Source organism: Dromiciops gliroides, chromosome 4 (genome assembly GCF_019393635.1).
Source record: "Dromiciops gliroides isolate mDroGli1 chromosome 4, mDroGli1.pri, whole genome shotgun sequence".
Classification (NCBI taxonomy): Eukaryota; Metazoa; Chordata; class Mammalia; order Microbiotheria; family Microbiotheriidae; genus Dromiciops; species Dromiciops gliroides.
Window position 1 is genome coordinate 376,424,341 of NC_057864.1, and position 17,222 is coordinate 376,441,562.

General features: G+C 37.5%; 1 protein-coding gene across 5 annotated transcripts in view; it reads right to left on the reverse strand.

Moving 5' to 3' along the window:
- Positions 1–17,222, reverse strand: part of REPS1 (RALBP1 associated Eps domain containing 1) — a 100,021-nt gene that overhangs the window by 66,732 nt on the left and 16,067 nt on the right. The gene's annotated exons all lie outside the window — the stretch shown is intronic.

Here is a 17,222-nt window from a genome sequence, read left to right on the forward strand (position 1 = left end):
ATCTTGATATCAGAAATTGACCTGGAAAACAGATAAAGGAGAATTTTAAAATTATTAGACTTTCTGAAAGCCATGACTTAAAAAAAGCAAACAAAAAACACAGCACTATATTTTAAGAAATCATAAATAAAAACTTCCCCAAACTATTAGAACCAAATGGCAATGTAGAAAGACTCCAATGAGCACCTCCTCAAAGGAATCTCAAAAGGAAAAGCCCCACTAACATCACAGCCAAAATCCAGGGCTTCCAAATCAAAGAAAAAATACAACAATCAAACAAAATGAAGCAGTTCAAGTGCCAAAGAAGGAGTCAGGATCACACAAGAGCTGGAGGTTTTTACAAAACAATTCAGAGATCTTGGAATACAATATTCCAAAAGGCAGAAAGTAGAAGGCTTACAACCAAAAACATCTTACCCAGAAAACTGAGTATGATCCTCAGCGGGGAAAATGGGTCTTTAATAGAATAAGACTTTCAAACATTTTTGATGAAAAGACCAGAAATGAATAAGAACTTAGAAACTCAAACTCAAGAATCCAGAGAAACCTGGAAAAGTAGTAACTGGATGGATCTGTATTATGACGTCTAGTGCTAACACTCTAAGGCCAGAAGAAACAAATGTCCTTTCAGAACACTTATGTCTTCAAAAAGTATGGAGAAGTAAAGTAAGAAAAAAAGAGACCCTAAGGAATGAACAGTCATAGATAAAATAAATGTCCTGATCTTGAAGAATGGATTAAAGGGAAGCAAAGAGCAAAGTGTCAGACTGTCTCTTAGACAACTAGAAAATAGCTAAAAAAATTGTGGTATATTATGGAATACTAATAGGCTATAAGAATTACAGAAAAAGACAATTTCAGAGAATCCTAGATGTTATGAATTGAGTGGAGAGTAAAGTAAAATGAGCTAGTGCAGAAGAACAACATGTACAAGGACAGCAACAAAGTGAAGAAAAAGAACTTTGAAATACTTAAGAAGGGGGGCAGCTAGGTGGCGCAGTGGATAGAGCACCAGCACTGGAGTCAGGAGTACCTGAGTTCAAATCCGACCTCAGACACTTAACACTTACTAGCTGTGTGACCCTGGGCAAGTCACTTAGCCCCAATTGCCTCACTAAAAAAAAGAAGAAGTTCTGAGGAAAGCAATGACCAACTATATCTCCCTAGGACCTATGAGAAAGTATATTACCTACTTTTTGACAGAGAGATAAAGGACATAGAGTAGAGAGACACATTTTTTGATATGGTCACTATGGAGATTTTGCTTAACTATATTTATTTATTAATACAAGGAGTTTTTCCTTCCTCTCTTTCGCCAAGTTTGGGAACATGGGTGGATTGGGGATTAGCAAGTGATGCTCCAAGAAAGGCCACTGAAACTTTTAAAAAAATGTACAGAAGTTCAAACAGAAGTACCAATAAACAGGATAATTTAAAAAGTAACAGTAGAATTTATCATATATTTTTTAAAAGCAAGTGGTATGAACTGAATTTCATATAGAATTCTCTTGTGTTCTACTACATATATATAGAAATGCTATTTTTAGTTCTTAGGTTCAAAATTGTAAAAAAAAAATTTTAAATACACAGAAGAGGACACAAATAAGCAGGGCTGTGTCAGTATTACCATGTTAAATAATAATATAATATAATAATAATAATATAATAATATAATTAAAATAACTAGCACTTATATAGCGTTTTAATATTTTAAAAGTATAAATTATGTCATTCTATCCTCACAACCCTGGGAAGTATATATTATCCCTATTTTACAGATGAGGAAACTGAGGCTTAGAGAAGTTAAGTGACTTGATGAGGATCACATAGCTATTAAGTACCTGAGTAAAATCATATTTGAACTCAGATCCTCCTGACTACATGTTTAGCTCTTTTCAATATACCATCTAACTTAAAAAATAAGCTGCAAATAAAAGATTCGCAGTGTCACATGAAATCCTTTTTTGTTGTTCTTTGTATAAGGAAGTCATTGTCTGTTAATTTGCTAAATTCATAATAAAAGAAATTCAAAAACAAAATAAATGAAAAGTAATATAGGCATGCTGAAAGGCATCTTTCTTTCCAAATAAACAAGTACAATACAGAGATCATGGCAACTGAGGACGCTAAGGTATTCAAAAGCACATCAAAGTGTATACCAAAATCACCAAGGATGTGCAGAGATTGTGGTAGAGAGGAAGACTAGCAAGGTGGGCAGCTCAGTGGATAGAGGACTTGTCATAAAGTCAAGAGGACCTGAGTTCAAATCTGGCCTCAGATACCTGATGCTTACTAGCTGTGTGATCCTGTAGAGGTTACTTAACCCCAATTGCCTCAAACATCTGGAGCCATCTCCAGTCATTCTGATGCATAATCTTGCCACTGGACCCAGATGGCTCTGGAGGAGTAAGGCTGGTGACTTTGCAAAGCCCTTCCTCACTTAAATCCAACTCACTGCAAGTCATGACATTACCTCCAGATGTCACAGTCCTATGCAAGAACAAAGGACAAAAAACAAAAACAAACAAAACTGTAAGCAAGGTAATAAATTAAGAAAAAAAGGAAAGCGACTTGGAATTTAACAGATATAGTAACAAGTATCTGGTCAAAGTGAAATAACAGAATAGTATATTCTCCAAAGGAGAAGAGATTGCTGAGTGGGAGACAGTGGCAGAGCAAAGTTCTAAGTGACAGTGGTGATGATCAAGAAGTATGCTGATTCCTCTCCCAGTCCTGCGTGCTCAGGAACAAAAAGATAAAGAATAAGCATCAATGGGGGCAGCTAGGTGGCACATGGATAGAGCACTGACCCTGGAGTCAGGAGGACCTGAGTTCAAATCCAGCCTCAGACACATGACACTTACTAGCTGTGTGACCCTGGACAAGTCACTTAACCCCAATTGCCTCACCCCCCCCCCCAAAAAAAGAATAACCATCAATGGAGAGCATGTTAAGGGATGAGGTTTCTTCAGAATACCACATGTCTGAGAACAAAAGGAGGAAGGAGTGTGAGTCATCAAAAATGACAGGGAATTTATTAACAATATATTAGGAGTTTCAAAGAGAATTAAGGAAGGTCTTGGAGGCACAGGAATATAAAAACAAAAGACAGAGCACAGAACTGGATAGGATTGAGAATGGGGGGAGGTGTTCTTCAGATTAAGCAGAAGAACTGTTCTGAATCACAGGGATTAAAAGAATAGGAACTGTCCTATTACTGCTAAATGATAAGGCAAAGAGTACCAAGTATGTAAAAGCTCATATATTAAACTGGCCCCCAAATTCTGAGAACGTAGTCTCTGAAAATGATACTTCTTGGGGCAGCTAGGTGGCACAGTGGATAGAGCACCAGCCCTGGATTCAGGAGGACCTGAGTTCAAATCCAGCCTCAGATACTTGACACTTAATAGCTGTGTGACCCTGAGCAAGTCACTTAACTGTCATTGCCCTGCAAAAACATCAAAAAACCAAACCAAACCAAACCAAAAAAAGAATAAATTTTTTTAAAAAATGATACTTCTCATATGGAAATTCCTTGGGCGCAGAAGCAGAAGTTAGGGCCACAGGTTGTTTTTGGTGGCCAGGAGGATCCTGATGTGAAGGAGGTTTCTGATTTTGTTTCTCAGGTAGAGCCCCTCTGTTTTTATATTAACTATTTAATGTGTACTGTCTCTTCCTGAAATCCCATAATCTTCTACCCTCCTGCCCCCCAAAAGATTATATATCATGTCATATACTCAGTAGTTTAATAAGAAAGGATAGTGATAAAATAAAAATTGAAGTCAAATGATATTTGTCTAGAACTATAAAAATGCAAGTATCAGTACCAAGGCAGGATCTGAAAAGAAAAAAAAAGCTCTAATAGCAGACATTCATAAAAAGTAAGTGCCTGTGAATACTTCATTTGGGGGGGGGGGGGAGGGTTGAGGCAATAGGGGTTAAGTGACTTGCCCAGGATCACACAGCTAGTAAGTGTTAAGAGTCTGAAGTCAAATTTGAACTCATGTCCTCCTGAATCCAGGGCGGGTGCTCTTCCACTAGCTGCCCCCTGAATACTTCTTTTTTTTTTTTTTTTTTTTTTTTGCTGGGCAGTGGGGGTTAAGTGACTTGCCCAGGGTCACACAGCTAGTAAGTCAAGTGTCTGAGGCCGGATTTGAACTCAGGTACTCCTGAATCCAAGGCCAGTTCTTTATCCACTGCGCCACCTAGCTGCCCTGCAATACTTCATTTTTAAAGAAAATCTGCTGAGGGCCAGAAGTTCCTGTTTCTGCCACCAAAGGGCATACACTTATCTGCCACAACAGAAAAGACAACTAAAGAAAAGTCAAGAAGCAGGAATTTTTAAAAAGAAGGTAATGGAACATTAATTCAGGAATAAAGGAAGAGGATGAAATAAGAATAATCTAATGACTAAAGATGGGACATACAATTAAGCTATTACGTTTTTATGGTGATTGTCTTCCTTATTCACAAATTCTTCCTGATAGCCTAACATTGTTGAGGTGTTTGTTAGTGCATGTTCCTAGATATGTTCCATTCAAAAAGTGAAACCACCTCTACCCCATAAATCCTGCTATTTCTATCTAATTATATCACGCTGGCACTTTTACATTTTTTTTTTTTTGGCTTCCTAAGGTATTAAGTTTTCATACTCTATATGAGATGTATCTAACTGGCATGATGTAAATTTATTTTTCTAGCACATCTTAAAGCTAAACAGCAAGTCTTTGGCCAACTGTATTAATATAAAATACACTGCTTTATCTATGCTCTTTCCCTGGTGTGTATCTACACTGTTTTTACATCTTAAAGTCTTCTATATCCAAAGAAATGAATGGCAGTATATGGATACTTTCGAGTATTCCACCACTTAACATATAAGGCCAGCCCTGGGAAACACCAGGGTTGTACAAGAAAAGCTAGTGAGGAAAGCCTGCTTTGAGGCCCTCCCCCACTAAGGGTTCAGTAAGTTGCTAGGAGTCCAAGGCCCTGGAGAATGTTCCCAGGGTTTCCCAGGCTACATCACTGCTTAGCCAGGCCACCTCATACCATAGCAACTTCTTGGTGGAGTGAGAGACCCGTGGGTGGCAACTGTTATAACCCTCTCCCACCCCCATACTGTTTGGAACAGCATTTCCTAAAGTATCACAGATGTAGATTTGTAATAGAATGAGAAGCTTATTTCACAATTTTTCCTAACTAGGACTGACCTTGGCCACATTATCCCAAAATTATTTAGTGAATGGATGTCACAGACTACAGGCTCCTATCAGAAACCACAAACCACAAATCCGTCTCCCCCATACCCCAGAAAAGGGAAAAGTTATCCTATCCAAAGTTTCTAAAATAGGGAGAAGGATGAAAAGTAATAAAACTGATCTTCACAACACAAAACAATCATTTTCCAACCTTTTATTCTTATAATGAAAATTTCCATCTAAAATTATATTCCTAATCAATAAGGTCTAAAGTTCCCCGAAAGATATTATTTACAATATTTACAGAATCAAGTCGGATCTAAGGTAGTTGTTGAGAAATAGTTATTTCTCAGAAATACTCATATACATGTGCTAAGTTATGAAAATGTGAAAAAGAAATTCTATCTTTTTTACCAAATTCCTATGCTACTTATTATGAACTCTCAAAGAACTCTATTTTCCTATTAGTCTGGAAAAACAGTAGGACGGATTTTTGTTTTAACTGCTCACACTAAACAACAATTATTTGTTAGGAAACTGATTATAATCTGCCTAATCAAGAGGAAAAAAAGAGAATGCATGTCTTTTAACTCCACCAAAACAAAAAACCCTTCTAGTTTCTCTATGATATCCAAAGCAACTTTATCTTAAAATAAAATTTTTTATACTAACCCATTTGTATCCATAACTACTGAATCAAATTCAGAAAAGTAATTAGGAGGCAACAGTGGTGTAATGAAATAAGCTCTAATTCTGTAGTGATAGTTATTCTGAATCCTGGGCTCTGTTACTTACTTCCTGTGTGACCTTCAGTTTGTTTCTTTATGTGCAAAATGAGGGTGTTGGATAAGATTATTTCTAAGGTCCATGTCTACCTCTAATCTATGATCCTACTAAAAATCATTGTTTCAGCTTAATATAATTATGACTAGAAATCTGTTTTGTTTTGTTTTTTTTGCGGGACAATGAGGGTTAAATGACTTGCCCAGGGTCACACAGCTAGTAAGTGTCAAGTGTCTGAGGCTGCATTTGAACTTAGGTCCTCCTGAATCCAGGGCCTGGTGCTTTACCCACTGCGCCACCTAGCTGCCCCCTATATTTTTTTATTAAGAAAGATGACATCTTTTTATTTAGTGTTTTCTCCCCCAAGTGCTGTTTTAAGTAAAACTTAAGATTTTATGACTATTGGGAGTGAAGAATCCAAAAATAAAATAAGTTAGATACCACCTACACATTTCTCCCAAATATTGGGTCAAAAACTTTATTTGTGGTGAAATCAAAACTTACTTCGAGTTTCCATATAATTAACAGTGTTGTTATTAATGACCAAAACAAAGAACTATGTAAGTGAACTTTTGGCTAATCAAAGAACTTCATTACAAATTTCACTTAACCCTGGACTTCAGATGTCTACAATTGTCTGCATACATCAAAGTCTCTGCTTTGGGGGCTCAAGCCAAACCAGAACAAATGATTAAAAGGTTGCTTTTATATATTTAAAGACTCAGAACAAAGCTCACTGGAAATCAATAATAACCCACATAAGGTGGCCCTGACCAATGTTACAATGTTACAATGCCTCAGAGAGGTATTTATGTCACTGCTGACATAAAATTCTTGGGCCAAGACCTGCTCCACATTTTGTCATTTCCTGGACTGGGACAATAAGGCGCTAGCCTTATTGCCTCTGAGGGATTAAGGCTACAGACTTCTTTACCCTAGAGTCTATTACTACTACTAATAAAGATGACTACTCTCATCAAACTATTTGAAATATCCCCACTACAGCTCTTCATAACTACCAAAAACCCAGAGGGTTTCAAACACCAGGCTTTTGACCACTAATTACAACAAAGAGCTGAGAACACATTCCATCTCAAGTATCTCTTAGGTGTGTACCAACCCCACAATGTTGGAATGAAGCAAAGGAAATATGAATCTCAGACTCCAGGACAACTGGTCACTTACTACCCTGGATACCCACCTCTGAATACTCTCCAGATTATCAATGTTCTTAAACCACTGCACCCAGAACTGAACACAAATAGTGTATAAGTGGTCTAACTTGGGCAGAATACCACAAGACTACCAACTTCCTATTTCTGGATTCTTACTAAGCCTGCCCTAAAATCCCCAAGTTTTTTACATAACTTGGTTTTAGTAATGTTTTCTATTTTCTACATCATATATCTGACACTGACTTTTTGCATTCAAGTGTAAGATTTTCAATTCATTCCTATTAAATCTCATCTTATTAGATTCAATGTTCTAGCCTGTCAAGGTTCTTTTATATCCTATCATGCAATGTGTGAGCTGTCCCTGAGTTTTGTGTCATGTGCAAATATGATGAGAATACTATCTGTGCTTTTTAAAATAAATTTAAAAAATTTTAAATAGCAGAGGGACAAGCACAGATGTCTGAAGAACTCCACTGAATACCTCCTTCTCATACTGACACCAAATCATTAGTAGTCTTTGAGTCCCATATTCAACTAGTTCTGAATCCATCTACAATTGCCCAATTCATATCTCTCCATCTTCTCCGGAAGAATAGTACATGATACTTTATCAAAAAGCTTCACTAAAATCTAGGTAAAACTATATCCACAACACTTCCCTCCATTAGTTTAATAATCCTGTCCAAAAACTATACCCTCCCTAGGACAGAATGTTTCTATCATATTTCCAAACATTCTGGCCCAGGAGGAAGTGTACTCTTTGCTCCTTCTTGACAAGCTCAGATCTTTTCTTTGCCATCATCACTCAGCAACCTCTCTTCCTTTGAGGATTACTATATCTCTGTCAATATTACCTAGTCTATAGTTTTTATCTGTATAACCTTTAATCTCTGTCTACATAAGCAGATCTTTGTTGCCATAATGTAGGGGAGAAAATAAGGATAGCTGTGTTGAGACTATTAGACTCCTGTTAGCAAGGATTTATGATTTTTTTTTTCAGCAGTGTTCAGCAGCATACAAAAAGAAGGAAAGCAAAATGCTATTATCTGTCTTTGAGGTCTGGAAACAGATGAGTTGTGACAGGACAAGGAATTAAGAGAACATAAGAATATATAAATGTACTGGACTTTTATAGGGTCAAGATTATGAAGGAAGAAAAGTGAAGCCAGAGCAGGGGTAATAAAGGACTTGTAGAATAGACAGCTGTAGAGGGACTAAAGGTTGAGTGATGAGGGGAAAAAATATTTAGGAAGAAAGACAGACAATTGGAAGGACAGGATCACAAAGGGAAATTTCAGAGTTCAGAATTAGGTTAGCGGCAAAATTATGAGTAGTGTGAGATCTAATGTAAACCTCACACCTGTGGGTGACTGGTGAAGTAAAGATACAGTTCTTGGGAGGGGAAATTTATAAACTGGAAACTAGGGTATCTAAGTAGACATGATAATGGATTGATAGGTGGGTCTTGACTTTCTTTCAGGCAATGTACTTTGTAAAGCAATCTCATGTCAAAAACAAAGTAGATCAATGATTTCTTTTTTCTAATGTATATTGAAATTCCCAAGAATAAGAGCTGGATTAAGATAGAAAGATCGGACCAGAAACAGAAATTGTTCACCTCTCTGAGACTCAGTTTTCTAATCTGTAAAGTGAAGGGTTTGGCCTACATGACCTCTAAGGTTCCTTCTGGCTTTAGTTGTTAAGGTTTTCTCTCTCCTCAAATTCCTTTGTAATATATTTGTGCTTATGTTGTATCCTTCTCCAAAGAATGTAAGCTTCTTATGGGCAAGTTTTTGTCTTTGTATCTATGATGTCTTGCAACTAATAGTTACATATTAACACCACTATAAACCCAATAAAACCCTTTGAAAGTGCAGCAGGGCCCATTAATGATACTGTTCCTATAAAATCAGCTACTCCTTACAAATCATTAAATTGGACAGGTCAACAGCAAATATGTGTACTCTAAGACTTGCTTGCCACCATGCAGAAAGGAATAACCTCAACTAGCACTGCCTACACTAAAGACAAAAAAAGGACAAAGTTCTCTGTTCTTTACAGTAATGCTTTACCTAGAAACTTGGTGGAAGACTATGTAAATGAGGATACTGATGTCCCTCTGATGAATTCACCCAAAAATGTTAAAGGCCTTTCTTGTAGTCTCTTGAAATTGCAAGGATACCAAGATACACATGGGCTGTCTATTAGTTGTCTCCTGCTCTCACTAGGAGACTGGCTCATCACCCCCCGCCCCCCAACAGCAATACATTTCCCTGATGACATTGTCAACACTACTTCTGCACAATTCCTTGTTTGTAATGTTTTGCAGCAAACTCACTTTGCACTTTGAATCTTGCTTTTTATTTGGGTGGGCCTTAACTTCAGTTCTTCAGAGACTTTAGTATTCCACATCTTGAAACCATGACATTGTACCTCTCTTTCCCTTAAAAATCACAGGATCAAACTGGTGAAATATATATACATAGGAGACAACTGGGTGGGAAAAAGCCTTAAAAGTTATCATTTTTCTCTACCAAATCAATTCCTTCTTTTTTTTCTTTTGGTGAGGAAATTGGGGTTAAGTGACTTGCCCAGGGTCACACAGCTAGTAAGTGTCAAGTGTCTGAGGCCAAATTTGAACTCAGGTCCTCCTGAATCCAGGGCTGGTGCTTTATCCACTGCGCCACCTAGCTGCCCCTCATGTATTCCCTTCTTTTTTTTTTTTTTTTTTTGGTGAGGCAATTGGGGTTAAGTGACTTGCCCAGGGTCACACAGCTAGCAAGTGTCAAGGGTCTGATGTCGGATTTGAAGTCAGGTCCCCCTGAATCCAGGGCTGGTGCTCTATCCACTGTGCCACCTAGCTGCCCCACGTATTCCCTTCTAATACCCTTACTAAGGACGTCCTTGATTTATATGTATTCTCAGAAAAATGTATATGACCATGAAAATATGAATATGGGGTCAATAGTTACTAATTTAAAGTATTAGGGTTTGAGATTTTTTTCAAAGCCTTTAGTATCTTTCTTCCTTTTATATTCTCTCAGAATCATTCCCTCAAAATTGTATATCCTCCAGCACAATTACCTGCTCCCTCTTTTCCCATGTACATTTGGACCAGTCCAGGAACCCCTCTGGATCCCCTTTTTCTTCAATGTTATCCCCACCCCTTCTAGTAGCACACCCAGAAATATAATGCAAAAAGGATGTTAGTTCTCTTCACCTTTGATGGTAAAAAACCAAAACCAAACAAAGGGAAAAACCCTTTAACGTAAAAATCCTTACAAATCATTTCCTTTGGCGGGGGGGGGGGGGGGTTCTCTTCTTCCATTTTCATCTTTAAATGTGTTTGAGATTATTTTGCTTTGTTGGATCTACATAATTTTAAAACAAAATAAAACTAGAGAGGCAGGAGAAGGAATATTAAGTGCCTACTATGTAGCAGCCACTGTACTAAGTGCTTTACAAATATTATCTCATTTCATCCTCCCCACCATCTTGTGAAGTAGGTATTATTTTTCTTAGTTCATAGTTTAGGAAACTGAGGCAGACAGCAGTTAAGCTAATCAAGGTCAAATACCTAAATAAGTGTCCATTTAGAAGATGTGAGTACATTTAATATTGAGGCCATATTTACCCATGCATCAGAAAAATTACAATCCTTGAATGCTCAGTATGAACTGACATGCAAATAGTTAATGAAAACAGATTTTCAGTCTAAGTATACCAGAGAAAGGAAACCTTCAGTAGGAAGGGTCAAGAAAAAAGGTAGGCAGATAAGGTAATTTTATTGTTCTTTCTTGCATATTTATCTGATGATTACTCATTTCTAAAAGGTAGAGAAAATAAGTTAGAAGATCAGTTCTAAAAGGGCTATAAAACTGTGCATACCCTCTGATTCAGTAATAAGACAGATAAGTATGAACCCCAGAGTTTCTTTTAAAAAAAGAAAAATATTTATATGTACAAACATTTATAGAAGTTCTTTTTGTGGTAGCAAAGAACTGGAAATTGAGAGGATGCTTATCAATTGGGGAATGGCTGAACAAGTTGTGGTATATAATTGTGATGAAATACTATTGTGCTATAAGAAATAAAGAGCAGGATGCTTTAAAAACTCAGAAAAGATTTACATGAACTGGTGCAAGGTGAGCAGAACCAGGAAAACAGTATGTACAGTAACAGCAATATTGTACAATGGTCAACTGTGAATGACAGCTATTCTCAGTAATACAATGATATAAGACAATTACAAAGGCCTTAAGATGAAAATGTTATCCACCTCCAAAGAAAGAACTGAGAATCTGAATACAGATGGGAGCATACTTTTTACTTTCTTCTTTTCACTTGGGTATTTTGGGGTTTTTTTGGTCTGTGTTTTCTTTCACAACATGACTAATATGGAAATATATTCTGCATGAGCATACATGTATAACTTTTTTCAAATTGCTGGCCTTCTCAATGAGGGGGATGGGGAGGAGGGAATTTGGAACTCAATGATTTTTTAAAATGTGAAAAATTGTTTTTCTATGTAATGGGCGGGGGGAAGAGAGAACCAGCATGGCACCATCAATAATAAGAGTTAGCATTTATGGGGGGGGTTTTGGTTTTGGTTTTTTTTTTTTTTTTTTGCAGGGCAATGGGGGTTAAGTGACTTGCCCAGGGTCACACAGCTAGTAAGTGTCAAGTGTCTGAGGCCGGATTTGAACTCAGGTACTCCTGAATCCAGGGCTGGTGCTCTATCCATTGTGCTATCTAGCTGCCCCCAAGCATTTATGTTTTAATATTATCTCCTTTGGTCTTCATAGCACCCTTATGAGTAAGGTTCTACAAGTAAATACTATCTCAATGTTGTTGATAAGGAAGCTTGAGAGGGTAAGTGACTTGTCCACAGTTACACAGTTAGTCAGTTCTAGGATTCCAACCCAGTTTTCCTGACTCCAAGTCCATGAAAGACTAAAAAAAAAAAAAAAAGAAAAGAAAAAAGAAAAGAGTTCATCAGACTGGTCTTTCAGGGAAATGCTACAGATAAGAGTATACTGAGATTTCAACAAAGAATTTGACAGTTTCACATATTATCCTTATGGATAAGACAGAGATGAGGATGAGACAGTATAATGAGGAAGGTACAGCCATGAAGGACCATATCCCCAAATACTCATAAGCAGCACTACAGAATGGATAGAGTGGTCCTGAAAATCAGGAAAACAGGTTCAAGTCCTGCCGCCTTTGATATCTGTGACCATGGGCAAGTCACTTCAGTAGTCAACTTTTAGCTTATGAATTCCAGACTTCTAAGACTATAAGTTATGGACTGGAAGCCTAGCTGCACTGTCAGAGGGAATTTCCATACTGAGAGTTCTACACAGATAAAATCAGAGCTTTAAAAAAAAAAAAATTCAAGTCAACTTGAAGAGAAGTCTCTAGCGGAGATCCCGGGTATCTTGTACTTGGTCTTATGCACATTTTTATAGGTAGATAAATCAATCAATCAACAAGTATTTATTAATCACTTGCTTTGTACCAGGCTCAGTGCTAGGCCCTGGGGAAACAAAATGAATGAAATAATTCCTACTTACAAATGAACTTTATTCAAATGGGTGAGGAAACAAAGACATTATATAAGGATATACTAAATAAATACAAAGTTTAAGTATTTAGGGCACTAACAGTTGAGGGAATCAGGAAAGACCTCATACAGAAGTTGGTGCTTAAGATAGGTCTTGAAGGAAGAGAGGAGTCTACGAAGCAGATATGAGCAAGGAATGCATTCTGGGCATGAAGAGTTCCCATTTAAGAAACATTGTTCATCCCACAGTACTGTGATCTACACAAACTGGCCTTTTCTCTGAAAGGGGAACAATGTCCAATGAAGCTATATAGGAAAGAAGGTGCCAGACTGTAAAAGGCTTTGAAAGCTAAATAGAAGAGAATATATTTGATCCTAAAAAGGGTAGGGAGCCACTGGAATTTGGAAGGAGGAATGTGACATGATTAAATCTATACTTAAGGAAAATTCACTTTAGTAGCCATGTGGAAGGTGGACTGAAGTGGGGAGGGACTGGAGGCAGATCAATTAGAAGCCATTGCAATAAACAAGGTGAGAAGTGATGAAAGTCTGAACTAAGGTGGTAGATGTATGAGTGGAGAAAAGGAGTTAGATGCAAAATGGGATGGTAGAAATGGAATATTTGGCAACTGAATGGATTATGTGGGGTGATGGAGAGTGAGGAGATGAGGATAATACTGGTTATAAACCTGGAAAATGGGAAGACTTGGTGGTACCTCAACAGAAGTGGGGATGTTTGGAAGAGAAGTGGGTTTGTGGGGAAAGATGGAGAGTTTGGTTTTGGATTTGTTAAGTCTGCGATTTTTCTAGGACATTTAGTTTGATATGTCTAAAAAGCAACTGGTGATGAAGGACTGAAGCTCAGGGAGATACTAGCACTAGATCTACAGATCTGGAAGTCACGAGCAAAAAGATGATAACTAAACTCATGAGAGTTAATGAGGTCACAGAGAGTATAGAAAGGGAAGTCAGAGGACTAGGACAAAGTCCTAGAGAATACCCAAAGCTGAGGTGTACAATACAGATGATGAACCAGCAATGGCAACTGAGAAGGAACAGTTAGAAAACCTGTAAAGAGTACTGTCACAAAAGCTCAGAGAGCAGGTTAACAATCAGGTGTAAAAGACAGGGTGAGAAGGATAGGGGCTTTAAAAAAATCATCAGATTAGACAATTTAAAAAAACTGAACCTAAACACCGCTTAAAATCGTATTTCCACATACAATGTAGAAAGGGGGATTGTATATGAAACTGAATACTATGTAAAGTTGGCTTTTCATTTTAACTATATAATAAATTCAACATGTACCTTTCAAAGCTGAATTGCTCATCTGTGATTGCTTCTGGGCTTTCTTGTATTCTAAATGGGGGAGATCTAAGGGGGAGGGGGAACTTTATTATATCTTTTTCTTCCCCACTGAAAAGAAAAACTCACTTCTTGCTGACAATACTGTTACCAACATAGTGAACATCCCTCAAACCCACAAAACTTAAAAGAAATGTGACAAGCTCCAATCTCACAAAGTGCCAGTAACAAGGAGGGCAAGGATTTCCTATATGCTCAGGGGGTAAAGGGCCATGACTATAAGGCAGAGTAGCTGTAATGGTCAAATGAAGCCAATTTTCAAAGGGGAAAAAAGGCCATGAGTACAAAGAAGAATATCTCAAGGCTTCATTGTGTTGAGTCCAACTGCAGATCTAAGGAGACTAGCCAAAAAGAGATGTAAGCACTCTGAATTGGTAGATAAAAAGAAAAAAGGACCAACTGATCCTTGTATTTTCATAATAAAAACAACTAAAATGTTGAAATTATAATATTTACATTCCTTGGTCACATATGTGCTCTTTTGGTAGGGAAAAGGCTTGCGCCATACTGTGTGAAACTTGTCCCATGCAGAAAAATATGATTGATGGATGAAAATGTGGCTGAATATGTAACTTCACAGAGATGTTCTAATAAATCATAGCTCAAAATCTTCTCATTCAGAAAGCCCAAGTGGGGATTTCTGGAGGGCTCCAGCTGCTAGAACTATTGTTTTAATCAGTTACTGACTCAACATTGCCCAGAAAAACAAAGGGTAAGGAACGGGGAAATAAGGTAATAAAGACAGGGAAATCTTAATGGTATAGTCCTAATGTACTGGCATTTAGCAAACCTTCAATGAGTTCACTTTCACAAACTGCCCTCCTTCAAAATATTATCTTAACAAAGTAACTATTTCTCATAGGTACCTCAATCAAGTAATCAAGATCAAGTAATCCTCTGCAGAAAACTATTTAACATAGTGGCTGAAATGTCTGGAAATGGGTCATTAAGGGGGTGGCTTGTTAACTGAGTGAACTGCTGAGGGTGTTAATTATGTGATAAGAAGTAGAAGAAGTGACATTTATTAAAGATGACTTGCAATAGGGACTACTTGTATGGAAGTCACTAAACCTGTATATATAGTGATTATTTGTGTTGTCATATGCATACCAGGAGGTTAAGTTTCATGGAAAATGTCTGTTTTAAAACTTTGAATTTTTCCCCAATGCCCAGAATAGTAATCTTCACACAAGAGGTAAGTGTTTAGATAAAAAAAGGAGGAGGAAGGAGGGGAGAAAAGAAACAGAAGAAAAACAATTATAGTAAATATTCAGTCAAGAATAATTCCCACATTAGTAGACTCAAAAAATGCTTAATTCACTCTGCATATTTCATCACTTCTGTCATGAGGTGGGTAATACTCTATCATCATGAGGATCATTGCATTGGTAAGAGTTCTCAAGTCTTCCAAAGTTGCTTTTTCCTACATTGCTCTAGTTACCATAAATTGTTTTTCTGGTTCTGATCACTTCAGTTCATACATTTCCTACACTATCTGACTAGAGCAGAGTACTAAAGGATTCTCACCCTTCTTCTGGTCACTGTGCCTCAATACAATGTAAGATTATATTGGCATTTTGGGGGGCCTTTCACGTTACACTTTTTGAGTCCTCTTCTTTCAGGCATTCATGAAGAAAAGACCTGAACTGAATAGAAAATTTTACTTTCAAACACAAAACCCTAGAGAAGCATAAAAAGGTAAACAGGAAAAAGAAATCATGAGGGATATTAAAAGGTTATTGAAAGGTAGCTAGGTGGCGCAGTGGCTCTAAAGCACCAGCCCTGGGTTCAGGAGGATCTGAGTTCAAATCCAACCTCAGACACTTGACATTTACTAGCTGTGTGACCCTGGGCAAGTCACTTAATCCTCATTGCCCCACCAAAACAAACAAACAAAAAGGTTATTAAACTGTTTATCCTACATGGGAAGATGATACTTCTAACATAAGAATTTTCTCAGTATTAGGGCAGCTGAAAGGAATATACTTAGACAAAAGGCACAGGTGTGAACTGATTATGAAGGGATGATATCTGTAAAGCATTTATTTTTTTTGCTTATCCCCTCCCCCCCTTTTTAGGTGGGGCAGACAGGGTGGGGTGGCTAATTTCTAGGGCTGAATTTGGGCTTGGGACCTCCTGGGTCCAGGGCTGGTGCTTTGTCTGCTGTGTCATCTAACTGCCCCCATGATGATGATGACACCTTTAAAATAAAGGGGTGAGAGGAATGCACTAGGAGAAAGGGAAAGGGAGAGGTGGAATGGGGTAAAGTAGCTCACATAAAAGAACCAGAAAAAGCTTATGGAGTGGAGGGGAAGGTGGGGAAGGAGCAGGGGAGTGAGTGAGCCTTCTCATCAGAACTGGCTCAAAGAGAGAATAACATACACACTCAAATGGTATAATAATATATCTTGCCCTGCGGGAAGTGGGAGGGGAAGGGGAGAAGGGGGGAGAAGTAAAGGAAGGGAGGGCAGATTGGGGGAGGGGGCAGTAAAAAGCAAAACAGTTTTGAGGAGGGATAGGATGGAAAAAGATAGAAAATAGAGTAAATATCGAGGGGAGGGAATAGAATAGAGGGTAATACAGTTAGCAATAGTAACTGTGAAAGAACTGATGAGCAGGATGCTCTCAGAAAGACATGAAAAATGTAATCCATCTACAGAAAAAGAACTAATGGTATCTGAATACAGACTGAAGTACAATTTTTTCTTGTTAGTTCCTCTTTCTAAAGTTATTTTCTCAGTTTTCTTTCCCAACCTGACTAATGTGGAGATGTTTTGCATGACTGCACATGTATAACTTATATTGAATTGCTTGATTTCTTAGGGAAGGAGGGAAGAAGAGAATTTGGAATACAAAGTTGTAAAAACTCAATGTGAAAATTTGTTTTTACATGTAACTTGGGGAAAATTCTAAATAAATTTATTATGATGAATAAAAAAATTTTTTTAAAACACTTCTTGAGTCCTCTTAACTATGCAAGCCACTAAGACCTCCAAATATTCTTTGCTCATCTTCAGCTATGCTTTTCCCTTCTTATACTTTAAAAAAAAACCACTTAATTTGTTTTGGCATAAGTTTCAATCTGGTACTTATGAAGTTAATAATTTTAGTGTACGTCTTGATATTTAACTATTA